Consider the following 11,399-nt stretch of genomic DNA (forward strand, 5'->3'; position numbering starts at 1 on the left):
TTATTAAAGCCTTGTTGAGGCTTTTGTTGATCCTTCCATAAGAAATTTGGATCATTTCTCCATGAGGGATTATAGGTGTTTCCATAGGGTTCTCCCATGTAATTCACCTCTGCTATTGCAAGGTTCTCAGGATCATAAGCTTCTTCTTCAGAAGATGTTTCTTTAGTACTGTTGGATGCAGCTTGCAATCCATTCAGACTCTGAGAAATCGTATTGACTTGCTGAGTCAATATTTTATTCTGAGCCAATATGGCATTCAGAGTATCAATTTCAAGAACTCCCTTCCTCTGAGGCGTCCCATTACTCACAGGATTCCTTTCAGAAGTGTACATGAAGTGGTTATTTGTAAACATGTCAATGAGTTCCTGAGCTTGTGCAGGCATTTTTTTTTAGGTGAATGGATGTACCTACAAAATGGTCTAATGACATCTTAGCTAATTCAGACAGACCATCATAGAATATATCCAGGATGGTCCATTCTGAAAGCATGTCAGAAGGACACTTTTTGGTCAGTTGCTTGTATCTCTCCCAAGCTTCATAGAGGGATTCACCTTCTTTCTATTTGAAGGTTTGAACATCCACTCTAAGTTTGCTAAGCTTTTGAGGAGGAAAGAACTTGGCTAAGAAAGCCGTGACCAGCTTATCCTAAGAGTTCAGGCTATCTTTAAGTTGAGAGTCCAACCATATTCTAGCTCTGTCTCTTACAGCAAATGGGAAAAGCATAAGCCTGTAGACCTCGGGATCAACCCCATTGGTCTTAACAATATCACAGATTTACAAGAATTCAGTTAAGAACTAAAAATGATCATCTGATGGAAGTCCATGAAACTTGTAATTCTGTTGCATCAGAGAAACTAATTGAGGCTTTAGCTAAAAATTGATTGCTCCAACGGTAGGGATTGAGATGCTTCTTCCATGTAAGTTAGAATTTGGTGCAGTGAAGTCACCAAGCATCTTCCTTGCATTGTTGTTGGGTTCGGCCATGTCTCCTTCTTTTTCGAAAATTTCTGTCAAATTTTCTCTAGAGAGTTGTGCTTTAGCTTCCCTTAGCTTCCTCTTCAGAGTCCTTTCAGGTTTAGGATCAGCTTCAACAAGAATATTTTTATCCTTGTTCCTGCTCATATGAAAAAGAAGAGAACAGAAAAGAAAATATGGAATCCTCTATATCACAGTATAGAGATTCCTTATATGAGTATAAGAAGAGAAGAATAGAAGAAGGAAAAGATAGGAATTCGAACACAGAGGAGAAGAGTGGGTTCAAATTTTTGAGTGAAAGAGGGGTGTTAGTAGATAAATAAATAAATAGAAGAAGATGAGAGGGAGAAGAATTCGAAAATTAAATAAAAATATTTTTATTTTTATTTTAAATATTAGTTATAATTCAAAAATACGAAAAGGAATAAAATTAAAATTAAAATTTAAAATAATGAGTTAATGAAAAGAAATTTTGAAAAAGAAGTTAGTAATTTTCGAAAATTAGAGAGAGAAAATTAGTTAGGTAGTTTTGAAAAAGATAAGAATGAAACAAAAAGATAGGATTAATTGAAAAAGATTTGAAAATCAATTTTGAAAAGATAAGAGGTTAGAATAGATTTTAAAATTGATTTTGAAAAAGATGTGATTGAAATTTATTTTGAAAAAGATTTGCAAAAGAAATTTAAAAAGATTTGATTTTGAAAATTATAGTTGATTACTTGACTAACAAGAAACAAAAAGATATGATTTTAAAATTTAAAGATTGAACCTTTCTTAATAGGCAAGTAACAAACTTTAAAATTTTTGAATCAATCACATTAATTGTTAGTAAAGATTTTGAAATTATGAAACAAAATAAGAAAAAGATTTTTGAAAATCAATTTGAAATTTTCGAAAATATGAAAGAAAAAATGAAAAAGATTTTATTTTTGAAAAAGATTTGAAAAAGATAGAATTTTTAAATTGAAAATTTGATTTGACTCATAAGAAACAATTAAATTTAAAAACTTTTTGACTAAATCAAACCAAATTTTCGAAAATTTATGAGAGAATAAGGGAAAGATATTTTTTTGAATTTTTAATGAAGAAAGAGAAAAACAACCAAAAGACTCATAACATGAAAATTATGAATCAAAACACATGATGCATGCAAGAACACTTTGAATGTCAAGATGAACACCAAGAACACTTTGAATGTCAAGATGAAGACCAAGAACTTATTTTTGAAAATTTTTAAGAAAAGAAAAACATGCAAGACACCAAACTTAGAAAATTTCAAACTTTAGACACTAACAAATTGAAAATGCATATGAAAAACAAGAAAAGACACAAAACAATAAAATGCAAAGATCAAACAAAGCAAATCATCAAGAACAACTTGAAGATTATGAAGAACACATGCATGAGTTTTCGAAAAATACACAAATTTTAAAAACATGCAATTGACACCAAACTTAAAATTTGACTCAAGACTCAAACAAGAAACACAAAAATATTTTTGATTTTATGATTTTATAAATTTTTTTGGATTTTTTTTGAAAATTATTTAAAAAAACGCAAAAAAATAAAAAATTTTTGAAAGATTTTTTTGAAAACTTTTTGAAAAGAAAATTACCTAATCTGAGCAACAAGATGAACCGTCAGTTGTCGAAACTCGAACAATCCCTGGCAACGGCGCCAAAAACTTGGTATGCAAAATCGTGATCTTTCATTCCTTGGTAACGGCGTCAAAAACTTAATACGCACGTTCATAATTTCAGTTCTTTGTCATAACTTCGCACAACTAACCATCAAGTGCACTGGGTCATCCAAGTAATAATCCTTACGTGAGTAAGGGTCGATCCCACGGAGATTGTCGGCTTGAAGTAAGCTATGGTCACCTTGTAAATCTCAGTCAGGCGGATTCAAATGGTTATAGAGTTTTAATAATTAAAAGATAATTAAAAGATAAATAGAACATAAAATAGGATAGAGATACTTATGTAGTTCATTGGTGAGAATTTCAGATAAGCGTATGGAGATGTTTTTGTTCCTCCTGAACCTCTGCTTTCCTACTGTCTTTATCCAATCCTTCATACTCCTTTCCATGGCAAGCTTTATGTAGGGCATCATCATTGTCAATGGCTACTTCCCGTCCTCTCAGTGAAAATGGTCCAAAATGAGCTGTCAACGCACGGCTAATCATCTGTCGGTTCTCGATCATACTGGAATAGGATTCAGTAATCCTTTTGCGTCTGTCACTACGCCCAGCACTCGCGAGTTTGAAGCTCGTCACAGCCATCCTTTCCCAGATCCTACTCGGAATACCACAGACAAGGTTTAGACTTTCTGGATCTCAAGAATGGCCGCCAATAATTCTAGCCTATACCACGAAGACTCTGATCTCACGATCAGGAGGCTAAGAGATATGCATTCAAACTTGTTTGCATGTAGAATGGAAGTGTTTGTCAGGCACGCGTTGATAAGTGAAAATGGTGATGAGCGTCACATAATCATCACATTCATCATGTTCTTTTGTGCGAATGAATATCTTAGAGAAGAAATAGGCTTGAATTGAATAGAAAAATAATAGTACTTTGCATTAATTCATGAGGAATAACAGAGCTCCACACCTTAATTTATGATGTGTAGAAACTCTACCGTTGAAAATACATAAGTGATAATGGTCCAGGCATGGCTGAATGGCCAGCCTCCCAAAGAGGGTTCAATCATCAAAACATGATCAAAAGATGTCAATACAATAGTAAAAAGTTCTATATATACTAAACTAGTTACTAGGGTTATAGAAATAAGTAATTGATGCAGAAATCCACTTTCGGGCCCACTTGGTGTGTGCTTGAACTGAGCGTTGAAGATTTCACGTGTAGAGGTCTTCCTTGGAGTTAAATGCTATTTTGTAACCTGTTTCTGGCGTTTAACTCTGCTTTGCAACCTGTTTCTGGCGTTTAACTCTAGAATAGGGCAGAAAGCTGGCGTTGAACGCCAGTTTGCGTCATCTAAACTCGGGCAAAGTATGGACTATTATATATTGCTGGAAATCCCTGGATGTCTACATTCCAACGCAATTGAGAGTGCACCATTTGGGCTCCTGTAACTCCAGAAAATCGACTTTGAGTGCAGGGAGGTCAGAATCCAACAACATCTGCAGTCCTTCTTCAGCCTCTAAATCTGATTTTTGCTCAAGTCCCTCAATTTCAGCTAGAAATTACCTGAAATCACAGAAAAACATACAAACTCATAGTAAAGTCCAGAAATGTGAATTTTATTTAAAAACTAATAAAAATATACTAAAAACTAATTAAATCATACTAAAAACTATGTAAAAATAATGCCAAAAAGCGTATAAATTATCCGCTCATCAATTACCCCCTTGATTATTATCCTTGTTTGGTTTAGCATGAGGACATACTACTGTTTAAGTGTAGGGGAATTGATGAGTCCATATTTTCCAATATATTTTAGCTTGATTTGGATGGATTTCATCACACAAACTCACACTTAAGCACCAAAATATCATACTTTTGTCTTTTATCCCTAATTTGGATATAAATGTGAAAACATGCATTTTATGTCTAAATTAGTGATTTTAATTCCACTTTTATACCATTTGATGCCATGACATGTTTGTTTAGTGATTTCAGGTCATAAAGGCAAGAATGGATAGCCAAAAGTGGAAGAAAGCATGTACAAGGGAGAACACATGAAGAAAACAAGGAAAAGCACACACAGATAAGTGTGCATGTGCACAAGCATTTGTGCGTATGCACAAGAAGGAATTTTCATGTGTGCGTGCGCACAACCCTCTATGCGTACACACAGGAGAACATTCAGCAAAGTGTGCATATGCACACACCTGTGCATACGCACAGGTCCCTGCACGTGGTTTCATTAATGAAACACGTGATCCACGATTTTGGGGGCCTTTAGCCCAGTTTTGGAACCTTGGATGCTGAATGGGAAGTGCTATATGAAGGGGATATCAACACATATGAAGGTATTAGGTAGCATTAGGTTTTATTAGGTTTAGTTTGAGTTTTCATTAGGATTAGGAAGCTTCCATAGGGGTAGGAGTAGGAGTAGAGTAGAATTTCTCTCCTAGTGTTTCATTTCCATCTCCATTGTAACATTTTATAGCAAGCTTCGATTTTGTATTTTGCTCATCTTTTGTAGGTACTCTCAATTTTCTCTTTAATTTCACTACTTTTGCTTTTATGTTCTTATGGTTCAAGTTACTTTGTTTATATATGAAATTTTGGTATCTTGAAGTTTTGATTGATGAATTTCATGTTTTATGCTTTCTTTATGCTTGATTGAATGCTAATTGTGGATATTGTGAATAGTTTTGTTATAGTTTTCATTTTCCTTTACAATTTCTTATGTTTGGTTTTATGCACACAAGATGTTTGTGAAAACGCCAATTATAGATTTTGAGTAGATTTTCACACCTTGGCTTGGGATTTGAGTTCCTAGGATACTAGAGTCATAATGTCCGACATTTAGTGGTTATTCTTGGGTAGTTAGTTGACTCTTGTTTCCATTGACGCTGGCTTTTTATCAACTAGTTTGATAAGTTAGCTAAGACTTATGGATTAAGGTCAATTATGCTTGCTTGACTTACTCCTCGATGTAGGGGTAGACTACGTGAGATTGACTCATCATAATAATCATAGTTGTGGTTATGGCGATGATAGGATTCCTTGGACCCTCTTATTCGCAAGTCAAGGCTCTTTTATGCATATCTTAGCATTTTCACTAGTTTTGACCCTATCTTCCTTTAATTGCATTAATTCCAATTTTGATCATCTCTTAGTATTTTTATTGTTTAGTTCTTTTGATCTTTTGTTCTTTGATTACAAAACCCTCTTTGCCCTAACAACCAAAAGCGTAACACTTCCAATTGCATCCACGAGGAAGACGACCCGAGGTTAAAAGACTCTTGGTTTATATGTTTTGAAGTGAAAATATCTAAACTTTGATTGAGAGGATTGTTTGTTGGTCTAGGCTATACTTGCAATGAACCTATATTTTATGAAATTCAAGATCGACATCTATTCATTCTTCACACACCCTGTGGATTTCTGGACCTGTGCGCATGCACACACTTGTAGGTACGCACACACAGGGGAGTGGCTGCGGCTGGGATCGCTAGCAGGCCCTATGCGCAAACAATAAGGTTTTTGCAAGCTGTGCATGCGCACAGCTCTGTGCGTACATACACGTTGGGAAGGACGTTCTGTTGATGGTGCTGGCACGCCTTGTGTGCGCACTCCACAATGGAAATTTTTCTTTCTGTGCGTGCGCACAGCTCTGTGCGTATGCACACGGCCCTGTTTTCTTATAAAACCCCTGTTTTCAAGTCTTTCGCCTTCCCAACAAGCTTGCGACCATCCGAGATGTTGTTTCAGACTTATAAACCGCCATTTTCATCTTTTAAATCTTAAATTAATGTAGAATGCCTAGTGATTGAGAGGAAGCTAGGGAAAGGGGTAACTTGTTGATGAAGAAGGGAGATATTATGATGAGTTATAACTAATGATGATGATATGTGTTGTTGTGGAGGATGGTGGGGTGCTGTATATAATTTGAGCCGAGTGGATGAGTATGATATGAGCCGAGTGGCTGAGTATAATATGAGTGAAATAGCTGTGTGTGATGATGGTCTATGGCTGATAATGAATTATGATTTTTAAGCTGGATGGCTGAGATAAATGTTAAAGTATGGCTGAGAATGAATGTATATATGCTTAATTGAATTATTGATATTATGATTGTTGCACTCCACCTATCTGAGATACGAGTTTCCCTGGGTGAAAGCAGTGGCTAGCCACTACGTGCTCTATGTGGAGACTCGATGATGACAAGTCATCTTAGCCTAGTTTTACTAGTCTTTTTCTTTGTTTTTATTAGGTTTTATGCACTTTCTTGCATTGTAAGTAAGTAATTTGGAGTGGAATTGCATATTTTGTTAAATCAACCAACCACCCTTTAATTCATACAAAACCATGAGGTTTAAGCTAAAATTAATTGAATTATGAATGAATTTTAAACTTTGTGAATTTGGTGATACTTTAATTGGTTGATTTGATTACTTGTAGGTGAAGAAAAGAAAAAAAATAAGAAAAGCGTGGCCTAAGGAGCGTGCCCAAGAGAAGAAAAGCGTGGCATCATCAAAGAAGGAAGGAAGCCAAGTTGAGTGAGTGAACCGAGCTTCACAAGGAATAAAAGGAGAAAGCAAGGCACAAAGCTCAGTTCACTTAGTTAACTGAGCACCAAAGAAAGCAATGCAAGGACATAAAGCTCAGTTCACTAAGTGAGCTTTATCGGGGGTTCTCCAAAATTAATTCAAAGCAAAATTCTAAGGAGTGAAGCTACAAGGTATCGAACCCATGACCCACGGAAAGCAAGGAACGCTCCTTGCAAGGAAAATAAGAGAAAATGGCCAAAAAGCCTCCTCCAAGGTTCGAACAAGGGACCTCACACTACCAAGCTTGCAAGGAAAATAAGCCAAAGTGAGTTGGCTAAGATTCGAACCTGGGAACTCATGCAAGTCGAGGGAGGAGCGCTACTCTTGGTGCAAAGAAAATGAGCCAAGATGGCTCTCCCAAGGTTCGAACCAAGGAGCTTCATGAAAGGCAAGGAAGGAGCGTCCAACCCCTCCAAGGAAATTAGCATCAGTTTGCTTCCACCAGGATTCGAACCTGGGAGCTTGAAGCCCAAAGCAAGGTGCCACAATGGGGAGCTCAGTTGGTTTTCCCAATTGAGCGCTACTCTCCCCCACTCCCCACACTTTGGCGCAACAAGAAGCACACCAAGGAGCTTGTCATGCGCACTTTGACACGGCCAGGAAGCTGACACACGCACGCTTGACACACCCAAGGCAAGACATAGAGCTCAGTTCAATTTTCCAACTAAGCTCTATTGAAAAGCAACCTGAACAAGGCTGGACGCACACAAAATGGGCAGCACAAAAGCACATTGGGCGCTCAGTTTGGTATTTGAACTGAGCCATCCCTTGGGAGGTGCACCTTGGGCCAAAATCCATCAAAAATCCAAATTAATTCATTTCTTCACCAAATTTTAGAGCCCACCCAAATTCTTAGATCTAAATTAGGAAGTGTATAAATAAGTGTTAGTTTGATTTAGAAAACACCTTTGCTTCTTTGATAATTTTCATTTTTTTTAATTTTGAGAGTTTTAATTTGAATTTGGATTTCTGAGAATTTGGAAGGAGAATTGATCTCTCTTCTTCTTGGTTCTTGCTTGAGAAATCTTTACTTCTTGTCTTGGATCTTGGGTGGAGAATTGAAGAAATTCTATTTCAATCTCACCTTGAGATTTCTTGTTTAATCTTTCTGCATAATTCAAATTCTATTTACTGCTTTCACTCTTCTACCTCTTCTGCAATTTACTTTTCCAGTTTCTTTTGCAATTGTTCTTGTTGGATCAAGGAAGGATTTGAGATCTAGACTTGGTTTCTAGTCTCTTCCACTCCTGAGATTTTCAATCTCTCTTTTAATTTCTGCAATTGAGCTGCATTTACTTTCTGTTTTTAATTCTTCAATCATTTTCACTTTGCTGTTTAAGATCCATTTTACTTCAATTCAACTTTTACTCTTCTGTTTATTGCAATTTACTTCTGCTTGTTTAGATTTCTGCAATCCCAGTTCCCAATCCCTTTTATAATTCAAGCAATTTACTTTTCTTGCACTTTAAGATTCAGTCATTTACATTTCTTGCAATCTAAGTTTCTGCAATTTAATTTACTTGTTCTTTAAGATTCAGCACTTTTACTTTCTGTGCTCTTTAATTTACTTCAATTCTTCCCTCTTCCTTTACATTTCATGCAATTTAGCTTCTGTCAATCACAAACCACTCAAACCAATACTTGATTCACTTGACTAAATCAACCACTAAACTAAAATTGCTCAATCCTTCAATCCCTGTGGGATCGACCTCACTCATGTGAGTTATTATTACTTGATGCGACCCGGTACACTTGCTGGTTTGTTTTGGGTATTGGAATTCGTTTTCCAAAATACCCATCAAGTTTTTGGTGCCGTTGCCGGGGATTGATTAGATTGACAATGATTAAGTGAAGTGGAGATCTAGATCAAGCACTTTTTCTTTTCTGTTTCTTTAATTCTTAACTAACACACTAACTGTTTGAATTTTTGCTTAAGCTAACTAATATTTTATTCTAGCAATGGATTGAAGTGTTACTGTCCTTCTGTTTTGTGTGATTTTTATGTGTGGTTTGCATGTCAGGGACAAGAGGAGCTATACCCACCTTTTGTGAACAAGACGAAAGAACCCTCAGGAGATTAAGAAGAGCTGAAAGAGGGAAAAACATTGTTGGAGAAGAGGATTCAGAAGAAGAGTTCCAAGATATGGAGGAACACTCAACAAACCCAACAAATCCACCAGAAGGAGCAGCCAATAACAACAACAATCCACCACAGAGAAGAGTTTTGGCTTCCTACACATTTGCAAATCCTAGACATTGTGGGAGTAGCATTCTTACCCCAAATGTTAATGCAAATAACTTTGAACTAAAGCCACAACTCATCACCTTGGTTCAAAATAATTGTTTTTATGGAGGAGGACCACTTGAAGATCCAAACCAACACTTGTCTACTTTCTTGAGGATTTGTGACACTGTCAAAACCAATGCAGTGCATCCTGACAGTTACAAGCTATTGTTATTTCCATTTTTTCTCAGAGATAAATCTACTCAATGGTAGGAATCTTTCCCAAGAGATAGCATCAACAACTGGGATGAGCTAGTGAGCAAGTTCCTTGCCAAATTTTACCCACCTCAAAGGGTCATCAGGTTGAAAACTGAAGTGCAAACATTCACACAAATGGACAATGAACCCATCTATGAGGCATGGGAGAAATACAAGGCTCTAATTAGGAAGTGCGCTCCCGAAATATTCAGTGACTGGGACAGATTGAAGAATTTTTATGAAGGGTTGACATTGAAATCTCAGGAGGCTCTTGATCACTCAGCAGGAGGCTCACTACAATTGATGAAGACTGCAGAGGAAGCCCAAAATCTCATTGATATGGTGACTAACAACCAGTACTTCTTTGCTCACCAAAGGCAACGCCAACCATCACAAAGGAAAGGAGTGATGAAGTTGGAAGGAGTGGACTCAATCTTAGCTCAAAATAAAATGATGCAGTAGCAAATTCAACAATAATTTGAGTAAATGTCCAAAAGGATTGATAGCCTCCAAATTGCAGCAGTCAACACAAGCCAACCATCATCCACATGGGTGACAAATGAAGAAACTCAAGAGGATCAACAGCAAGAACAAGTCCAGTACATGCACAATCAAAATTCTGGGACAAATGAGGTTTATGGTGACACTTACAACCCCTAATGGAAGAACCACCCCAACCTCAGATGGGGAGACAATCACAATCAAACTCAACAGCCATGGCAAAGGAACTCAAACCAAAATAGTTGGAAAAACACAAACTACAACAACCAGCAAAATAATAACCAAAACATATACAGAAAACCACAAAATACTTATCCCAACTCTAACCATCATCCATCCAATAACCAAGCCACCAATCAAAACACTTATCTTCAACCCTCAACACCCCACAACCAACCAATCTCACAAGATTCTCAGAGGATCACCAACTTGGAGATCTTAATGGAGAAAATAATAAAGCACCAAGAGATGACAACAAAGAACCAGGAAGCTTCCATAAAAAATATGGAAAGACAGATTGGACAGCTCTCCAAGCAAATTGCTATTGAGAGACCTGTGAGCTCACTCCCAAGTGACACCATTCCTAATCCAAAAGAGGAATGCAAAGCCATACAACTAAGGAGTGGAAAAATCTTGGTGAAAAATGAAGAAGCAACCAAGAAGCCAAAAGCAAATGATAAGAAACAGGGTGAGAAAGAGGAAGCCAATGATGAAGATGTAACAGCAAGCAAGCAAACTTCAAGGCAGGCTCAAGGGAAGGAGGAACAGCCAAAAATTTCAAGAAAAGGGAAGGAAGCAATTGAAGAGCCAACTAAGGACCATAGGCAGGAAGTGAACTTCACACCTCCATTGCCATATCCCCAAAGGTTCAACAAGGAGACTAAGGACCAACACTTCCCTAAATTTCTCGAAATCTTCAAGAAATTAGAGATCAACATACCCCTGGCTGAGGCACTTGAGCAAATGCCCCTATATGCCAAGTTTTTGAAGGAACTTTTAAACAAAAAGAGAAGTTGGCAAGAAAAGGAGAACATTATGCTCACTGAAGAATGTAGCGCTGTGATCCAAAGGGGTATCCCACCAAAGCTCAAAGATCCAGGGAGTTTTGTGGTTTCATGCATCATAGGCAAGATGACATTGGAAAACGCTCTATGCGATTTAGGTGCCAGCATCAACTTGATGCCCTTCTCATTAATG

At 37.0% G+C, this 11,399-nt stretch overlaps 1 non-coding gene across 1 annotated transcript; it reads left to right on the forward strand.

The window, feature by feature from the left end:
• Positions 1–483: 483 nt before the first annotated feature.
• Positions 484–591, forward strand: LOC112768023 (small nucleolar RNA R71). The gene has a single exon (XR_003185463.1). It is a non-coding gene; the product is annotated as a small nucleolar RNA R71 (small nucleolar RNA).
• Positions 592–11,399: the final 10,808 nt, after the last annotated feature.

Source organism: Arachis hypogaea, chromosome 17 (genome assembly GCF_003086295.3).
Source record: "Arachis hypogaea cultivar Tifrunner chromosome 17, arahy.Tifrunner.gnm2.J5K5, whole genome shotgun sequence".
NCBI lineage: Eukaryota > Viridiplantae > Streptophyta > Magnoliopsida > Fabales > Fabaceae > Arachis > Arachis hypogaea.